The following is an 18,600-nucleotide window of genomic DNA, read 5'->3' on the forward strand; positions in this document are numbered from 1 at the left end:
CCCAAAGATACAGATGTAGTGAAGAGAAGGGCCATCTGTACCCCAATGTTTATAGCAGCAATGGTCACGGTCACCAAACTGTGGAAATAACCACGATGCTCTTCAATGGACGAATGGATAAGAAGATGTGGCCCATATACACTATGGAGTATTATGCCTCCATCAGAAAGGATGAATACCCAACTTTTGTAGCAACATGGCCAGAACTGGAAGAGATTACGCTGAGTGAAATAAGTCAAGCAGAGCGAGTCAATTATTATATGGTTTCACTTATTCGTGGAGCACAACAAATGGCATGGAGGACAAGGGGAGATAGAGAGAAGGGAGTTGAGGGAAATTGCAAGGGGAGGAGAACCATGAGAGACTACAGACTCTGAAAAACAATCTGAGGGTTTTGAATGAGCGGGGGGTGGGAGGTTGGGGGAACCAGGTGGTGGGTATTAGAGAGGGCATGGATTGCATAGAGCACTAGGTGTGGTGCAAAAACAATGAATACTGTTATGCTGAAAAGAAATAAAAAATAAAAAATAAATTAAAAAAAATGAAACCAAAATAAAACCATTTTTGTTTATACCAAAGTTGAACTCATTAAATAAACTCAAAAGCATTTGTCTTTTCTTCCCCAATTTTACTAGCCATTCAAAAGTCAAATGTATGTGTGTGGCCAGCAACATACTTAGCCCAGGGAATGTGGAAGGAAACTTGCCCTTCTGATATATACTCCTTCTACACAGTGTCAGTCAGGCACATGGCTTGCTCATCTGCGGGATTGCTACTATCTCTTTCTTTTTTTAAAGATTTATTTTATTTATTTATTTTAAAGAGAGAGAGGTAAAGGAGGGGCAGGTGGAAAGGCAGAGAGTGAATCCCCAAAAGACTCCCCACTGAGCATGGAGCTCAAGGCAGGGCTCAATCCCAGGACCCTGGAATCATGACCTGAGCTGAAATCAAGATCCCGCCACTTAACAAACTGAGCCACCTAGCCACCCTGCTACCATTAAAAAAAAAATAAATAAATAAATAAATAAGTAATATTTATGTTCAAAACCAAGCTTTTCTCCCTCCCAAAGAAAATACGTCTCCCAATCCCTCTATTGTCCCTAAAGCACAAGCTTTAAGAATTGTCATTTTCTTGGTCTCTCTCTCCCTTGCTCCCTAGAGTCAGCCATTGTCTTTCACTTAGCACTTCTTCCACGTGTTTCTTGCTTTCAACCATCACAGTTGCCATCCCCAACCAGGTGGGCTGGACTATGGTGATGAACAACACTGGTTTTGCTCACCAACTAATGCCCACTGCTACTGAGTCATCTTCCTATATGAGTGCATACTATCAAACTTTCACCAACACTATTTCCTGCTGCCAAAACTTGGCTGCCAAGCCTTGCACTGACAGCTCTTTGGAGCCTGATAAACTGGTATATTTCCTATCTGATTACCTCTCACGACTGTATGTTGTGAGGCCAAGGGCAGGTTATCCTGAAATGTGCCACTTTGACATATTGTTTTAAATTAGATTTACTTAAGAAACAGCAAGTGCCACACTGCTCTGACCTCATTTTTTTCTCCAAAATGCAGAAAAATCATTTTCCCATAGGAAAGGTACCATCTCTGTACCAAGAGGTAAAGAGACATCCTTATCACCAGAGATAGGGAATTCAGGGCCCAGAAAATTGTATAAACAAACCTTGTCGCTTTTATTAATTTATTACCCCAGCCCAAATTCTGTTTAGAATTCCTTACTAACTATAGCTCCCAAACATAAATTTTCTTTGTCCTGTCAATTCCTCACAGATCTATTGTTTCTTTGTCTAAAAAGTATGAAAGCTGCCTGCCTTGGTCATTTCCTTGATCTCAATGTTATTATTGGGTCTCTGTGAACATGTAATTAAAAAATTTTTTCCCCTTGTTAATCTGTCTCACATTGATTTAATTCTTAGAAGGCTAGAAGAATCTTGAAGGATACAAAATATTTTTTCCTCTCCAACAATGTAAAACAACTTTTTACCTATTCATCTTTCCCTAAATGTGCCTTTCCTTCCCACATTCTAACTTGGCCCACTGCATCTCTCTCTGCCTCTGAAGAGCCTTTTGAGAAAAAGTACAGCCATGAGACTGAGAGAAATATTCCATACCTACCTAAAAATCATCTGGACTGAGAGTCCCATAAAAAGGGGTTACATTAGAATGCATTACATGCATTCCACAGGATTCCTCTAAACTTTAGAATCACAGAAAAAGGAAGCTAAATCCTAAAAATAATTCCTCAGGAGCAGTAGTTCCCAAGCATGCTATGATTCTGATTTAGTGGCTCCAGGGTAGAACCTATAAATCTCTAGTTTAAGAAAATTACTAATTAATTATGTTTATCAGACTGGTATGGGAATCTTGGTTATCTGCCCAAAGGTGATTAGCCCTGGGGCCTAAGAATCAGTGAATAAAAAACCCAATATAGCTCACCACCCTGGTATTGTCCCTAATTGTTTTCATACCATGAGGAAGATCATACTGTTTTTACCTAGCCATATACTACATCTTCTAAGAAACATATAGCATCCTTGTAGCTTACATTACAGGCTTTTTTTTTTTTTTCTTGTAGATCAGGCACAAGTGAATAATCCAAAGGAATTTAGTCCATTTGCATGTCTACAAAGTTCTAATCTGAATAAATTATTATTTCCCTTCTGAAGAGAAAAAGCAGACATTATTAAGTACCCCTCTCCCCCCCAACACACACAGTAACTTCGGCACATAAAATCCAAATCTAACAGAAGGACCAATGAGAAAAATTTTCAGCTCCATGACAAAGTGGAAAGGGAAGAGGATTAAAGGGCCTAATCAGAGTCAAAATTCCACCTAACTGGGAGAATGGTCCCTGGCTAGAGAGTATTCACCCTTCATCTTGTGAAGTCAGCCAAGACACTGCCACAGAGTCACGGGCTGTTAGAGGAACAGCATCCGTGAAGGGGCATCTCCAGAGCTAACAGGTGTCTCAGCACCACAGCAGTAGACTGAGAGCGTAGAACAGACAACATGCTGAGCCTTCCCTTTACCTCTCCACCTTCCCACCCCCGTCTGTTAGTAGGACAGGAAGTTCAGAAAAAGCTCAATGAAAAGCTTCTCTACTTTTCTCTCTGGAGAGTGCTTTGTATTTCAGCTAGGCTATATTGTATTAGTGCTGTCATAATATTGTGGTAATTGTCATAGCACTTGGTGATTAAAAAAAAAAAAATCAGTTAGGCAATTTTGCTCGTGGCTGTGAACCAGGTGAGACTAATTAGCGCTTAAGAAAACCAGACTGTTCTCGCTATTCTTGATGAGTTTGCACCAAGAGATGTTCCTCTGCTTCCCTATGGAAACAAAAGGCCAAGTTTTACTCCTTTGGGGAAGCAAAGGCCACACTCCAAAACAAATTGGGAAAATAAGTGTCCAGTGCTTTTATTATTAACAAAGACCAAATATACTTTCATAATGGATTCAAACTCAACTATTTAACAACAACAACAAAAAAAACTAAGAGTGACTTAAGTAAAAGTTGTTTTCTTAAATAAATAGAAGTCCAAAGTTAGTTCCACAGATGATTCAGTGGCTTAGTAATATCAGGGCTTTGAGTAATTGTCTCTGAAATGACCTCACCTTTCCCTCATGGTCACAAGAGGGCTGCAATGTTACCAAGCAATAGATCTTCATAGAGCAATATCCAAGGTAGAAATAAAGAGGTTAGAGAGAAAAGCAGTATTTGTACCCTCTCTCTGAGGGAAGAAAATTATCCCCAAGAGACCCAAGATTCCCTTATGTCACTATGAGAATTAGCCACATGTCCTTCCCTAGTCAAATTACTGGAAAATAAGAATTTGATTACCACAAATGGCTTAAATCAATCATATTCCATATCCTGTGGCTTATAATCTTGCTGCTAGAACAAGGACTAATTGGGTAATGGTCCCTTCCGTAGGAAAATGATGATATTTATACAATTAGCAAGGCAGTGTCCTTCACCTGATATGGGTTACAAGGGGATAAGCAACGCTATCTACTTACACCATTTAGTTTTCATCAATAGTTGTTAAGTGTTAGCCCAAGTTTTATGATGTTTGAAGTAAATAAAAGGTCCACCACTGGAATGTTGAGATAGAGTTGCCAGGAACAGCTTTTAGGATACAGCTAAACTAGGAATGTAAATAGTAGAATGCCTGAAATTGCACTTGGAAGGAGTCACTAATGAAACATCTTCCCCATTAACTTCAAGACACCTTAGAGGATGTAGGCTGTCAGAATTTCAAGGGGGAGAAGTTATTTTCTGGAAGACATCAACAAAAGGTTACAAGATAATAGAAACCTAGCTAGGCATGCTAGCTCCCTTTAACAGAAAAAGAGCCAAAGAGCCTCAGTATTGAGAAAAGCAGAAGGTATCAGGGCAGAGAGAGAGGAAGCACAAGTCCAAAGCCTGTACATGAAAATAAGGAGATAGGACACTACAACCATACCCCACTCTCCTACCAGTGGCTAGGAAAGCTCTGAGCTACCATGAAAGGGAAAAGAATTAAATGTTTCCTTAAAAGATGAATGGGAAGGTAGGTGGCGTTGCAATCATCTCCATACGGCAACAACCATAATTAGAGCATCTTAGCAAATTCATTCTTCACAAGGCGTGACCAATGAGCTTATTAAGACCAGGCCCTCATAACATTAAAAATAATAATAAAATTAAGCACACTGAAATTAAAATAATAAAGATACCAGGCCCCCAAAATTGTAGTTCTCTAAGCCAGTGGTCTCCAAGTGTGGTCCACAGAACAGCCACGTGACTGTCACCTGGGAACTTGTTAGGGATGCAGATTCCCAGGCCTCATCTCAGCTGTCCTAAATCAAGCTCTGGTGATGGAGCCTGCCCATCTCAGCACTCTAAATGACTTTTCCAATGCTTGCTAATGTTTGAGAGTCATCCCCAATTAAAAGTATTTTAATCAATTTTTAATACTAGGCCAGAATTGGAGAGTTGAACTGACCAGTTTGGCTCTAATTGTTGATTTGGTTTCGGTTCTCATTCCATAACACATTCCCCAACTGATATTTCCATACACTAAGCTGGTTTTGCATGTGACCTACCACTATTATGGGAACTGAATCTGGAGATGAACTTGCCTAAAAAGTAGTGGTTTTACATTAAAATGAGCTCACCGTTGCACCGTGAGAAATCATCAAAACTAGAAATGGTCAAAGCAAATTAAGTAGTAAACAGTTCCCTAAAATTCATCTAAGAGTGGCCTTTCTCTGTTTGGCAGAAACAAATGAACTTGTTTTTCCCGCATTTTCTTGACAAGATTATTTAAGAAACTTGGGTCCAGCTACCTTGTCTCTTTAAGAATTCCTATGTGAGTTCTTGGCTGTGCTATAGAACGGGGGATACTGTGCTTATCTCCTTTCCCCAGGAGAGCATAAACCAAGGCTATCATCAGTGCCAGATTTATGCTCTTCTCCAAAAAAAGCCATAGTTAGGAAAACCTATTTTCTTCTCTCCCAATAATAATGCCTAAAGATAAGGATAGTTAGCTAAAGTAAGTACTTACGTGTTACAGAGCTTAATTTTCCCTCCTCAAAACTAGGATTTTTTTTTTAAAGCAATGAAGATTACCCTACAACTAAAATATAAAATGCACCCCTAACTGTGAGAAAACTTCAGCATTGTTTCTTTTGCCCTTGGCCCAACTGCTCTATTTAACTGTTTTTTTGGAGATAGCTTTGGGTGTTGGTGGCCGATAAAGATGGTATTCAGAAACAGCTCTTCAATGATTCTGATGTTGACTTCTATCACTTCTTATTTCCCTACTCCTACTTCCCCCACCCACTTGCCGTCCTATTTCTAGTAGCTAACAATCTACTGGGCAAACATGTGGAATCCGGAGAAACACAGGTCCCAGTTGCAATACAAAGGACTCCAGGAAAACAGTCCAAAGGAGAAACAATGAATCCCATTTGAAAGCGAGATTTTAGAATCAACGATCACATCTCTTCCAGTCTAAGGAATTCAAAGACAATGTCTTGTATACAAAACCTCTATCTTGAGATACACAACCACAACAATTCATCTTCGCCTTACACATCCTAAAGTTCTAGGGGGCAGCTAAAGGAACTAAGACTTGAAGACGAGTGGGGAGAGAACTAAGACTCAGGGGCTTCCACTGAAAACAAATGGACTGTAAGAGCTGACTGAGGGGCAAGGGGAGAGGATGGGACACCAGGAGACACAAGTTATCATTCTAGCCAAAATATGAGTTGTTGAAGCTATAGTCCAATTTCAGATGGATTGCCTTGTAGCTCAGAACTGTTGTGATCTGTTATGGCTTCTCTTAGAGCTTTAAGAAGTCTTATTCAAACATTGAAACAAGGGGCACCTGGGTGGTCCAGTGGATTAGGCCCCTGCCTTTGGCTCAGGTCATGATCTCAGAGTCCTGGGATCAAGCCCCATATCAGGCTCTCTGCTCAGCAGGGAACCTGCTTCCCATGCCCACCCCACCCCCACCTGCCTCTCTGCCTACTTGTGATCTCTCTCTCTGTCAAATAAATAAACATAACAACCTTAAAAAAATAAATAAAACTTCAAACATTGAAACAGAACAGCTACTGACTATGTGCATCATTTTTTGGGGGGTGGGTAGTGAAAAAAATCTTTCACAGATTTCTGTGAAAGCAGATTTCTTCAGTCTTCTGTACCATAATGTTATAAAGAAAGCAGCAATAATTACAGTTCCAACTCTAAAAGCCAATTGCAACTACAGTACTTCAGAATCAATTGTCCCAAGATGTGCATGCAGATTATTTCAAGCTGAAAATAACCAAGGTCTCAAGAAACGAGGAAGAAACTTTAGCCTTCTGTCTAAATGCCTAAAACAATTTAGATAGAGGACCTGCCCCAGGAAAAGAGTTATCCCCATTGAGAGCTACAGCGTAAAATGAACTAGGTATGGTAGACAAGGAGGAAGCTAGGAAGGTCTGTTCGATCAAAGTTCAGTCTATGTTCCATTTCTTCTGAATGGCCAGAAAACATTTGTTTATCAAACATTTACTCTTTTTTGATTTTCCTGTGAATTGTTTTCCTTCCATTTGAAGTCCCAGACCCCTACCCACCTCTCCTTAGTTCAGGATGACATTTTGCCCGTTTTTGGACTCGTGTTTGTGTGGAGTCTCCATACATACATACTTCAATTTGATTTTCTCCTGTTAATCTGTCTCATGTCAATTTGATTCTTAAACCAGCCAGAAGAATCTTGAAAAATAAAGGGAAATTTTTCCTCCCCACCATCATACAATTTTTGGTTCACCTTTCTCCCCGTGGCTTCAGGCCAGTTTTAGTGAGGGATAGGACTTTGTACAAGTACAAGTCTCACAGCAGTTACAAATTCCTAAAGCAAGCACTATTCCTAAATCAAATTCCTAAAGCAAGCACTATCTATATAGAACATTTAAGAAAAAACTTAAATAGCTTCAGATTATAAGATTCAAATTATAGAAAATTATAGAAAATTAAAGAAGCAAATAGACAAGGTTTGTATCAAATGACTAGGCCAAGGTAAAAAACAAAGGAAAGAATGCAATAGAGGGCAGAAAAAAAATTTAATGTGAAAAGCAGTTTCTTCTTTCTTCCTTTCCTAAGAAAAAAAAAAGGTCATTCTGATACTTCCATGAACACAGTGCTAAATTTATCCAAAAAAGAAAGAATGGCCCATGTTAAAGAGAACTCCAAAATATTCTACATGTTACTTCAAGCCTGGAGTTCCGCTGAGCTAAACTAAAACTCTAAACATATTCTATGGCCAACATAAGACAATCAGTTGATTATGGGGCTCAGTACCCAGAAAATGGAGTTCTAACTAGATATTTAGAATCTTACCCTGAATAAGTTGTGGTAGGAAGGGAACTTTCCAAGATAGGAAAGGGTCATATTCTTTGACCCTCTTATAGCTAATTGTAATCCTTTATCGGGTTGATCATCTTTTCTCATGTAGAAAACAGGTGCAAACTTTGCTGAAGTGATACTAAAGGTTAAACTTGGAACACTAAAGAAACAAAGCTTCTAATAACCTTTAACAAGCTTGTAGTAAGATTAAATTGGAGCAAAATAGCAGATGTCACCTGTAATATGACAGATTTAGGTATTGCAAAGTTATACTAACTAGCTTTGATTGTTATTCCAAAGCTTCGTATTAGTGAATGAGGTATGATTCAGTGGAAAAAAGTATCTATCACTTTAGCCTTTCTTGAAACTACTTGTTAATTGTATTTATTCTAGACCAGAATTTCTCAACCTTAGATGCATGTTGGAATCACATGGGAAGCTTCAGAATTATTTTTATTAACATCTGGGTTCTACACTCTAAAGTTCATGATTTAGTGTTTTGGGTTAGTGTCTGGGGTAATCACATTTTTAAGAGCTTCCTAGGTGATATGCCATGCAGCTAAGGTTGAGAACTCTCCTCGATTCTTTAATTAGGAAATAATATGGTTTAAGAGACATGGGCATTGATTGAAAACCAAATTTTCCAGTTGTCTTAGTTATTATTAGTAACTACTGATTATGTACTTTAAAAAGACCTACATATTATATTAAAATTATCATGTAAAATGCTTAGTTCCTTGACATAGATATAGATGGTTAATGTTAACTGTGGTCACAAAATAAAGCTTTATTCTTCCCCTGCCTGTTCTAATACCTGAGAAAAATCTAATTCATTTTATATAGCCTTAACGGTCTACTTCTTTCTTAACAAATTTCTACATTTTTACTAAATTTGCCTCTATTTTGACATAGTAGTTTATACCTGAAGTTGTTAAGTGTCACTGGCATTCAAATGCTCCAATAGCTATACTCATACATTGCTTGATCTATTCAAAGAGCAAGTCTTTTTTAAAGATTATTTATTCATTTATTTATTTGAGAGAGCGAGCGAGAGAGAGAGAATAGGCCAAGGCAAGAGCAGAGGGAGATGGATAAACAGACTCCCCACACAGCAGAGAGCCTGATGCAGGACTCGATCCCAGGACCCCAGGATCATGACCTGAGCCGAAGGCTAACTGAGCCAACCAGGTGCCCTGCAAGCAAGTTTTGTTTAAAGAATCTGATACTCAGCTGATCCTTCAATAGTCTTCAAATGACATATAATATAGATCTAGAGAATAATTTATAGCTGAAACTTAGATTGGACTCAGACATTTAGGATATTAATGCTAGATAACCACAGAGAAGAAAGAAAAATAACTCACCACATTGTTAATGACACCAGAAGATGTAAAAGCATCAACTCTGAACTGAAGACTATCTACTTTGAGCCTTGGTGACATGAAGGCTGAAGTAGCATCTGACTGGCTATCCAACCCAGCAACTAGATTTTTAAAGAGCACTGGTTCATGGATTACTTTGCATTTGGAGCTGACAAGGGAGCTTCATGTAATTTACCTATTGAAATGAATAAATAAAGGCATGTCAAAGAATAGATTCTGGGGCGCCTGGGTGGCTCAGTGGGTTAAAGCCTCTGCTTTTGGCTCAGGTCATGATCCCAGGGTCCTGGGATCAAGCCCCACTTCGGGCTCTCTGCTCAGCAGGGAGCCTGCTTCCTCCTCTCTCTGTCTGCCTCTCTGCCTACTTGTGATCTCTGTCTGTCAAATAAATAAATAAATCTTAAAAAAAAAAAAAAGAATAGATTCTATGTTTAAAGTTAGCATGGTTACACATAAATCAATAAAGAGCCTTAGAGAAATGTGACTCTCAAGGTGGACATTCACTTGAACACAAATAATATCTCTAAGTATGAAGCTAGTATAATTCCTCTCAGCAGTCCAAAACTCTGTATTGAGATATCTCTCACCCATAGAGCTACTGGCAGTGAAGGGTAGCCCCTAATTTACTCACACCTCCATCTACCACTCTTCAGTCGTATGGTGAACTTCAGTCTCTGATGAGAGGACACAGTGGAACTAAATGGAATCCAGCTGGGTTGGATGGTTTTGCTGTTATATTATAATATATTAATAGTAAGCCAGTTGAGTGAGGTGAAGTGAGGAATCAGGGCAGGCCAGGAGGAGCTATGAGACACCTTACCTGAGATAAGAACATTTCACCAGCACAACAGATTAGTTCTCGTGATATTAGAATTGTTGGCAGGCAATGGATTGTAGTGTAGAATTATGGCATATATCAGTGTATCAGGACTCATCTAGAAACAATCAGACAAATATTTGTTACTTCAGTAGGATGATTTCTTGGAAGGAGAGCTAGTTATGTTGTAGCATGTGCTCTCTCTCCTATACACACACACACACACACACACACACACACACACACACACACACACACACACATATATAAAACTTTCCACCATCTTTTAAAAAGAAGAAGCTTTACATATAGCCAGCTGGTATCTATAAGTTAATGCCATATGAAACTTATATTCTACACTGCTTTCTCCAGAGACTCTTAAAAAGGAACTGTGCATAAATCAAAGATTAAGGATATAAATTAGACAAATCTACGTTTTAGTCCTAACGTTGCTAGGTCATTAGCCGTACGGTCTCAAATTACTCAAACTTCCTAAACCTCAGTTTCTCCCCCCTATAACATAATGAAAAATAGGATTTGCCTCAAAGGGCTGAGGAAAATTAATTGTTAGCACATTGCATCCTACGCTCTATTCTATGGGTAATTTGTCCTCATAATTATATTATGAAGCTTATAGAAACTATTACTTCTAGCTTGATCTATTTTAATGAAATAACTCTTTTTCAAGAGAAGAAAACACAAAACTAAGCACCTTAAATGTTATTCTCAACATGTTCCACCATTTCGTTAAAATCGTGGGAGCCAGACATTCTTCAGATCACCTAAAATGACGCCAACAGAGGCAGCACAAGAGTTTGGGTCTTCAGCTTCGGTTAAACCACTGACATTATAGATCAAAACAACATGACAGGGGTGCCTGGGTGGCTCAGTGGCTTAAGGCCTCTGCCTTCGGCTTAGGTCATGGTCCCAGGGTCCTGGGATCGGGCCCCACATCGGGCTCTCTGCTCTGCAGGAAGCCTGCTTCCTCCTCTCTCTCTCTGCCTGCCTCTCTGCCTGCTTGTGATCTCTGTCTGTCAAATAAATAAATAAAATCTTAACAACAACAACAACATGACAACTTGCATTTTCACACAAATATGACTTGTTATGCTTGGCAAATCTAGTCTCAATTCTCAAGGAAAGTCTGTGGGCTCCCCCATAGCAAAATAGACTTCATGAGGTCACGTATTACACTAGCATAAGGCCCCTCACTTCAAAACACACCAAGAATGCGAGTGTTGATTCAGCCATGCATCTCATATTATCTTTTGCACAGAGAAGTTGATTTGGTAGGTGAGGAGAGTAAGGTAGTTAAGTAGTTGGACCAAACTCTCAAAATGACTCTCAAAAGCAACTAATAAAAGCTGCCGCATCTTTCAAACAAAAGTACTCTAGGCTTTGCTTTACCCCTCCTGTTAGCTTGGTCAAGTGAACAGCATACTGACAAACACGCAATGAGGAGTCCTACCTGAATTGTACTGCTGCATTTATGAAACCCACCTTCAAAGACAGCGGTATTATTTACTGAGTCTAAACCAGCTGGGTCAAGACTCAAATGGGATGGGTTAACCAACTGCCCTTTCCTAAACAACTCTCTGGTTACCACCATCTTCTCTTCCTTACACCACTCTCTATTAGGCAACTGTAAGGAGGCAGCCCTGAGAAGAGGCGTCTCCTGAGGGGCCCAAGAAAGAGAAGAGATAGGAGAAGACTCATAAGTGGTCTTGCTATCTCTAATTGGGGACTGGGTAGAAACAGGACCCAAAATAGGAAAACCCCAAAAAGCAATGTACCCCAAAGTGTGCACTGCCAATCAGACTAACAGAAGCCCCGACAGGTGCTGCTTGCCCAACTCATCTGCTTGCTACAACTCGCTTCTTAACAATCTAGAGGATGCGACCTTTAGAGCCCTGCCAAATCACTTGGCGGGCCCTGAAGTCAGGTTGGAAATAATGGAAGCAAGAATAATAGTCTACATCTGGAATTCAGCCAGCCTCTCTGATTTAACAGAGTTGTAAAGAGGAAGGCATCAAATGTTGAAAGATTTTCATTTTTCCTTAAGAAGGCATATGTTGTATTTCTTTTGAGAAGTTTGATGAAGATTTGAAGGGGGTTACTACTTACAAAGATTCAAGGTATACTTTCCTGTAATCAACAGCTGTCTTAGAAGGTAAATTATTTCATTAAATGGAGTTTTAAACCAAAGACTGAGAGTTTAATTAGGGACTCTTCTTGTCCTACTGAAGTTACCAGGCAGCTGTGCTGATTTTTTTTCTTTGCCAGGATTTTCACAAACTCACAGGGGAAGAGACTTTGAAAGGAACATTGAACTTACTGTGAAGGGAGACACAGCTACCACTCTAATTGGCCACTGGTTGTTTCCCAAGCCAGCCAGGAGCACTGGCCTGGTAGAGGGAAAGGTCCAAGAGAAGAAAGCAGGCGCCCTGGCTAGTGATAAAAATTGCCCCCTACACTTAGAACCTGGGGATACCCCCTTCCACATTTTGCTTGCATAATTTTTAGCACCCCATTTATTTAACCCCTAGGTCACTTTTTCCTGTCTCCCAGTATTTCAATTCTCTGACTCCTGAATTTCTAGTCTGACAACTCTCAAATATCACTGTGAACAGATTTTTTTGCAAAGTTTTTTAAAATGCAGATTGTTCCCCCTCCTGCCCTGAACGTGGCTCAAAAGTTCTGGATATCTTTGGGATATCCAGTTTAGTAAGTTCCCCCCAGGTGACTGGATGCAATTGAGATGTTTCCTGGTCCCAGTGTTTCTATTCTTTCTGCTGTGTCATCATGATTTCCTCTGTCCTGGACATACACTTCGATTCATCTATTACCTGCTTTTCTAATTCCCATGTTTCAGGGATCACCTGATAAACTAGGAATCTTTGATTGAAAAGACTTTAGGGCATATTAACATACAGAAAGAAAAGCAAAACCCAGGTAGCAGTCACAGTCCCTAAAAGGATGCTTGCATTTTTACCAAGGAAGGTCAGACCCATGTCCCTCTAGATGCTGGGGAAGCCACCCAATTCTGGAGACTCTTGAAATTTTCTCTAGGGAGTCTTTACAGTACCAGAAATTTAAGACAAAGGTGGCTCTATCAGCTAGACTAAACCTTTGGTCACAACACTATGAAGGGCCTTTGAGATACTTTAGATCTTATGGGTCAGAAAAGCAGCACCCAGAGAGATGAATAAAAAGCAGCACCCAGAGAGATGAATAGAATTAATAGAATCACGACAAATTCATTAGTTGGTGGTTAGTGACATTCCTGAAGATAAAATCCAGGTTGGCTGCTGTCTTTCTACGAGTACTGTGTGTAGGGGGAGGGGGAGGAGGACTGCATGCTGGAAACTCTGAAGAACTTTGTTGATGCTTGAACAAGTCTGGTTTTCCTGGGGTTGAAGCCAATTTGTTTTGTGTCCCCTCCACTCCCCACCACCATATATAGGCCTGCAGAGATCCACACAGGCCTTCAAAGACTGGAAAAAGGCAAAGGGGTCTGAAGAACATCGTGCCTATAAAATCAATTTGCTATGGCATTGCCTGAAAAAATGTGGCTTTCTACCTAACAACCTAACACAAAACACTGAGGTCCAGGGATTGGATGAGGGAACTCAAAATCACCCCATGTGTTCAGGATCAGAATTATGTAGAAACCCCCATCCAGTTTCAAATGCTTAGCTAATTGACTGTTGTTGCCTTTCTTGTCCAACATAGCTATGGTCATGCTTGAGTATTCCCCAGAGACCTAAGTCTACTAATTTCAGATATTTTCAGGAGGCTTTTCTCTAATTGACAAAAATTTTCATAAGAATAAAGAAAATTTAAAAATAATAATACAACTAGTGCTATTTAAAGCTGTGTGCCTCAGTTATGAAGTCTTACTTTGACTTTGCTCTCCTGGCTCTTCAAGTTAGCACCTTCGAAAGCAGCCCACCAGCTCCAATCTCCTCCCCTAGAGGCCAGTTTTCTTGTAAAAAGTGTGTGTACTATTGTATGCACCAGCCAAACGTAAGCAGTAAATGCCATCTGACTTTGTCTGTGGTGTGTGTATCTGCAAGTGTGGGTATATGAAAGAGAGACAGAGAGAGAAATTGAGTCAGCTTTGATTTGAGTGTCTTTTAATAATTGAGAATCTTGAAGAGGAAACCCCCCATATTATTAATATTATAATTAATAAATACATGAAAATCATCTCAGAACCAAGGAGGTCTTGGGTGAAACACTTGCCCTGCTTTCCGTTTCCACGGGTGATCATTTCTATCCCAGCCCCACTCTTGGTCTCTTGACTCACTCCTTGGGGAGGTAGGGAGACTTTTCAGATGACTCAACCAGAGCATAAAAGCAGAGCCAGGCTGGTGCACCACAGCCTGTGTCATTTGGGAGCGTCTGTCCTGAGAGGTCTCCCTGCTTCTCTACGGTAGAAATCTTCCTGTGTATTGGCAGGCCCTTCTGTTCAATTCTAGAGTCTAGTATTAGTAAGCTAAATTGGGAGCAGATCTCAAGACTTGTTATTTTTCATTTGTTCCATTTCTTTTTTTTTTTTTTTTTTTTTTTTTTAGTGTTTCCAGCTACACTGGGTTTTTCTGAGATGTATTTCATATGGAGTACAGAAAACCTCCAGAAAGCCTGTGGGAGACAGGGCAGATCGACACACAACTCCTGCTCATCCAAGTGGAAGAGAAAGTCTGGTCCTTGATTACATGGCAGCTGCTCCAAGATTGTTCTTGGGCCACCTGGCTTAGTAACTCCTGTGCACTTCTTTTAAATCCCATTCTGGAGCCTCACCTAGGATCTACTGAGTCAATATTGGTGGTAGGGTCTAGGGATTCACATTTTTTAAATTGAAATATAGTTGTGGGCGCCTGGGTGGCTCAGTCGGTTAAGCCGCTGCCTTCGGCTCAGGTCATGATCTCAGGGTCCTGGGATCGAGTACCGCATCGGGCTCTCCGCTCAGAGGGAGCCTGCTTCCCTCTCTCTCTCTCTGTCTGCCTCTCTGTCTACTTGTGATTTCTCTCTGTTAAATAAATAAATAAAATCTTAAAAAAAAAAGAAATATAGTTGTGATGAGCACTGGATTCGTATGTTAGTATTGAATCACTAAATTGTACCCTTGAAACTAATATTACACTGTGTGCTAACTGGAATTTAAATAGAAAATAAAAAAAAAGAAAGAAATGTAGCTCATATACATATTATTTTAATTTGGGGGGTACAACATAGTGACTCAACCTTTATATACATTATGAAATGATCACCTCATCTAGTTACCATCTGCCACTATCTCAAGTTGTCATGTTATTATTGATTGTATTCCCTATGCTGTACTTTGGAGCATATACTTTTAACAAGCTTCACAGGTTATTCTCTTTTATTCAAAAGCTGGAGAACGACTACAACAGAAATAACTTCTTTACTCCACAACACTGTCCTTACATAAGAACACTTGAGGTCTCTACTGGGGCACCTGGGTGGCTCAATTAAACATCTGCCTTTGACTCCATCATGATCTCTGTCTCAGAATCCTGGGATAGAGCCCTGAGTTGGGTTGGGCTCCCTGCTCAGCGGGGAGCCTGCTTCTCCCTCTGCTTCTTCCCCTCCCCCCAACACCTGCTCTCTCTCTCTCTCTTTCTCTCAAATAAATAAATACAATTTTTAAAAAAAGAACCCTTGAAATCTCTCAAGGAAATGTCAAAAGCCCTCCTAAAACAGGTATTGCTTCCAGCAAATCTGTCCTGATTAATACATTTAAATAAATAAGCAAATAAACAATTATAAATAATATATAAACATAAAATTAATAAATATATAATTATATGTTAGATATATAATATATAAATTAATAACATAAATAAATACATTTTAAAATAAATAAATTAAATAAATTTTCATTTTCTGTCCCAGCAGTGTTTCTTAGCTGTACGTTAGGTATAAACTAATATGGGTCTGTGGAATCTCCAAAATACATTAAATTTTGCAAGTATGTGAATATATGCATTCTCCCAGAAAGAGTGTAGATTTCAATATTCCCAGTGTTCTACAATTCAAATTATTCTTGGAGTTGCAACATTAGAAAATAACGTCCATCCAGAAAGACTGATTTGTTCTCAACCACTCTTTTGGGTGCCAAAGCACAACAAAGTACAAGCCTTAGCAGTTAAACTTTTGTTGAAGAGATTATTTGTCTGCATGTTAGTTCTCTGTAATTAAGCATACTTTGATTAATTTGAATTAAATATGCCTACATCTTAACTCCCCATGTTGTTTGCCTTATACAAAGAGAGAACAAAAGAACAGGAAGGTCTGAGCTCCTTTTTCAGTGTTAGCCACCTCTGTGGAGCATAGGTGTCTTTGCTTTTCTGAGGAATAAATTAACTCTAACATTTTCTCTAATGAGAGTCACAGATTCATCTGATACCAGGTGCAAAAAAAAATCTTTGAAACTCTCGACAGATTACGAATAAAGGAGGACCCCAGGGCACAAAGCAGATGCTGTAAGTAATCATGGAGACAGAAATTTTAATCAGTTCTTCTGTTTTTCAGAGACAATTCTGCTTCTTGGATCAATAGAAAGTTGTTGTAGTGTTGAATTGCCCAGGTGTGGCAATATACTGTCTTACCCTCCTAACCTTGGGGAGCTTAGAGCCCCTCATCTACATCTTTTTTATAAAGTCATCTAGAAAAAACTACTTGTTTATTTTTTAAAATAATAATCTTATTAATATATAATTTGTTAGGCTTTGGATTTAAACAAAGGGATTTTTGCGGAGTTTTTAAGGGGTGGGGAAGGTTATATTACTTCTTCCAAATTCTCGATATGGCAAAAATATTTAATACATGAAGTTGATGAGTATCATAGGCATATACATGTAAAACAATTTCTATTTTGTACATATTTGATGTTACTTCCTTTCCCTTAACCATGTTGAATGGAAGACTAAACATCCTTTTTTAAGGATCTGAATTTCATTCTAATGGTATAGTAGGCAGTTTCTAAGATGGCCCCAATGATCCCCACCTCCTACTACCTATGACCTTTTGTAATCCCTGCCCTTGTGTGTTGGCTGAACACAGGGACCTCCTTTTAAATGATAGAATATGGTAAAAGTGAGAGGATGTCACTTCTAAGATGAGGTAACAGGGGACAGTGACATCCATCTCTTTCTCTCTCTGTCCCTGCATTAGAGGAAGCAAACTGTCATGTTGTGAGTAATGCTATAGAGATGCCCACATGTCCAGGAATGGATGTCTGCTCAACTACCAGTAACGATCTGAGTGAGGCCTGCCAACAGCCCTGTTAGGCTTAGATAGAGGATCCACCCTAATTCAGTATGGAAAGGACTGTGGTCATTTGACATAATCAAATGACCACAGTTAAACCATAGTTTAACCATAGTTAAAGCCTAATGAGAGACTCAAAGCCACAGGACTCGACTAAGCTGCACCATTATCAACAGAAACTGTAGGTACAAATGACTTGTTGCTTTAGGACACTTAGGCCTGGAGTATTTTGTTATATAGCAGTAGTTAACTAAAATAAATGGAAAGAAAGCATAATTCACCATCATGAGGAAGAAAAAGTTCTGTTTCTCCAGACAGTGGTAACCCATTCAAACTTATTCTATAAATCTGTGGGTTTTACAACAAAAACTATTACAGAGGCATTGAAGTTGAAAGAATGAGATGGACATACAAAATCAGTGAGGTAGCTTTTCCAAGCAGCACTTGTATTACGACCCCACCTGCTAGGAAGTAAATGATGATAGTTTAATATTTACTAAACTGTTAATATGTACCTGACTCCATATAGTGCTTTCTATGGATCATCCCATTGAATCTTCACACTCGCTTCAAGCGTTACTACTATGGACATTTGACAGCTGAGGAAACAGAGATAAAGACAGATTAAATATCCTTCCCAATCTATAGAGCTGGCATTTGAATACAGAGCCTCCTTTTTTTTTTTTTAAGATTTTTAAAATTTATTTATTTGACAGGCAGAGGCAGAGATCACAAATAGGCAGAGAGGCAGGCAGAGAGGGAGGAGGAAGCAGGCTCCCCGCCAAGCAGAGAGCCTGATGCGGGGCTTGATCCCATTATCCTGGGATCATGACCTGAGCTGAAGGCAGAGGCTTTAACCCACTGAGCCACCCAGGTGCCCCTGAATCCAGAGCCTCTTAAAACTAAGCTTGTACTTTGAGGCAAAAAACTCTAAAGTGACCTAGAGAGGACTAGCATCAAGTGAACACACAGCTTTCTTTGCCAAGACCATTCAATGATAATGGGAAAAATCATTTTTCAAAGTGCAGAAAGTCCTAATTAACTCTAGTAAATGAACCTGTGATTGCTTCAGTTCACTCATAAAAATACATACAACAGCAAAAAGAAATATATTCCATTCCCATGTAACATCTTTTTGTACTACAGTTGTAGTCACATGCATCCGAGAGATTTCAGAATTATATTAACTGGTGCATAGGACATTTACATAATGA

At 39.4% G+C, this 18,600-nt stretch overlaps 1 long non-coding RNA gene across 1 annotated transcript in view; it reads right to left on the reverse strand.

Moving 5' to 3' along the window:
• LOC309845043 overlaps window positions 1-17,982 on the reverse strand; it is a 36,954-nt gene extending 18,972 nt beyond the window's left edge. The window contains exons 1-2 of the long non-coding RNA XR_014300997.1: window positions 17,902-17,982; window positions 10,094-10,208 (exon numbers count right to left, since the gene is read on the reverse strand). This is a non-coding gene — a long non-coding RNA (uncharacterized lncRNA). The remainder of the gene's footprint in view (window positions 1-10,093; window positions 10,209-17,901) is intronic.
• Window positions 17,983-18,600: the final 618 nt, after the last annotated feature.

Source organism: Mustela nivalis, assembly GCF_964662115.1.
Source record: "Mustela nivalis genome assembly, chromosome: 12".
Lineage (NCBI taxonomy): Eukaryota > Metazoa > Chordata > Mammalia > Carnivora > Mustelidae > Mustela > Mustela nivalis.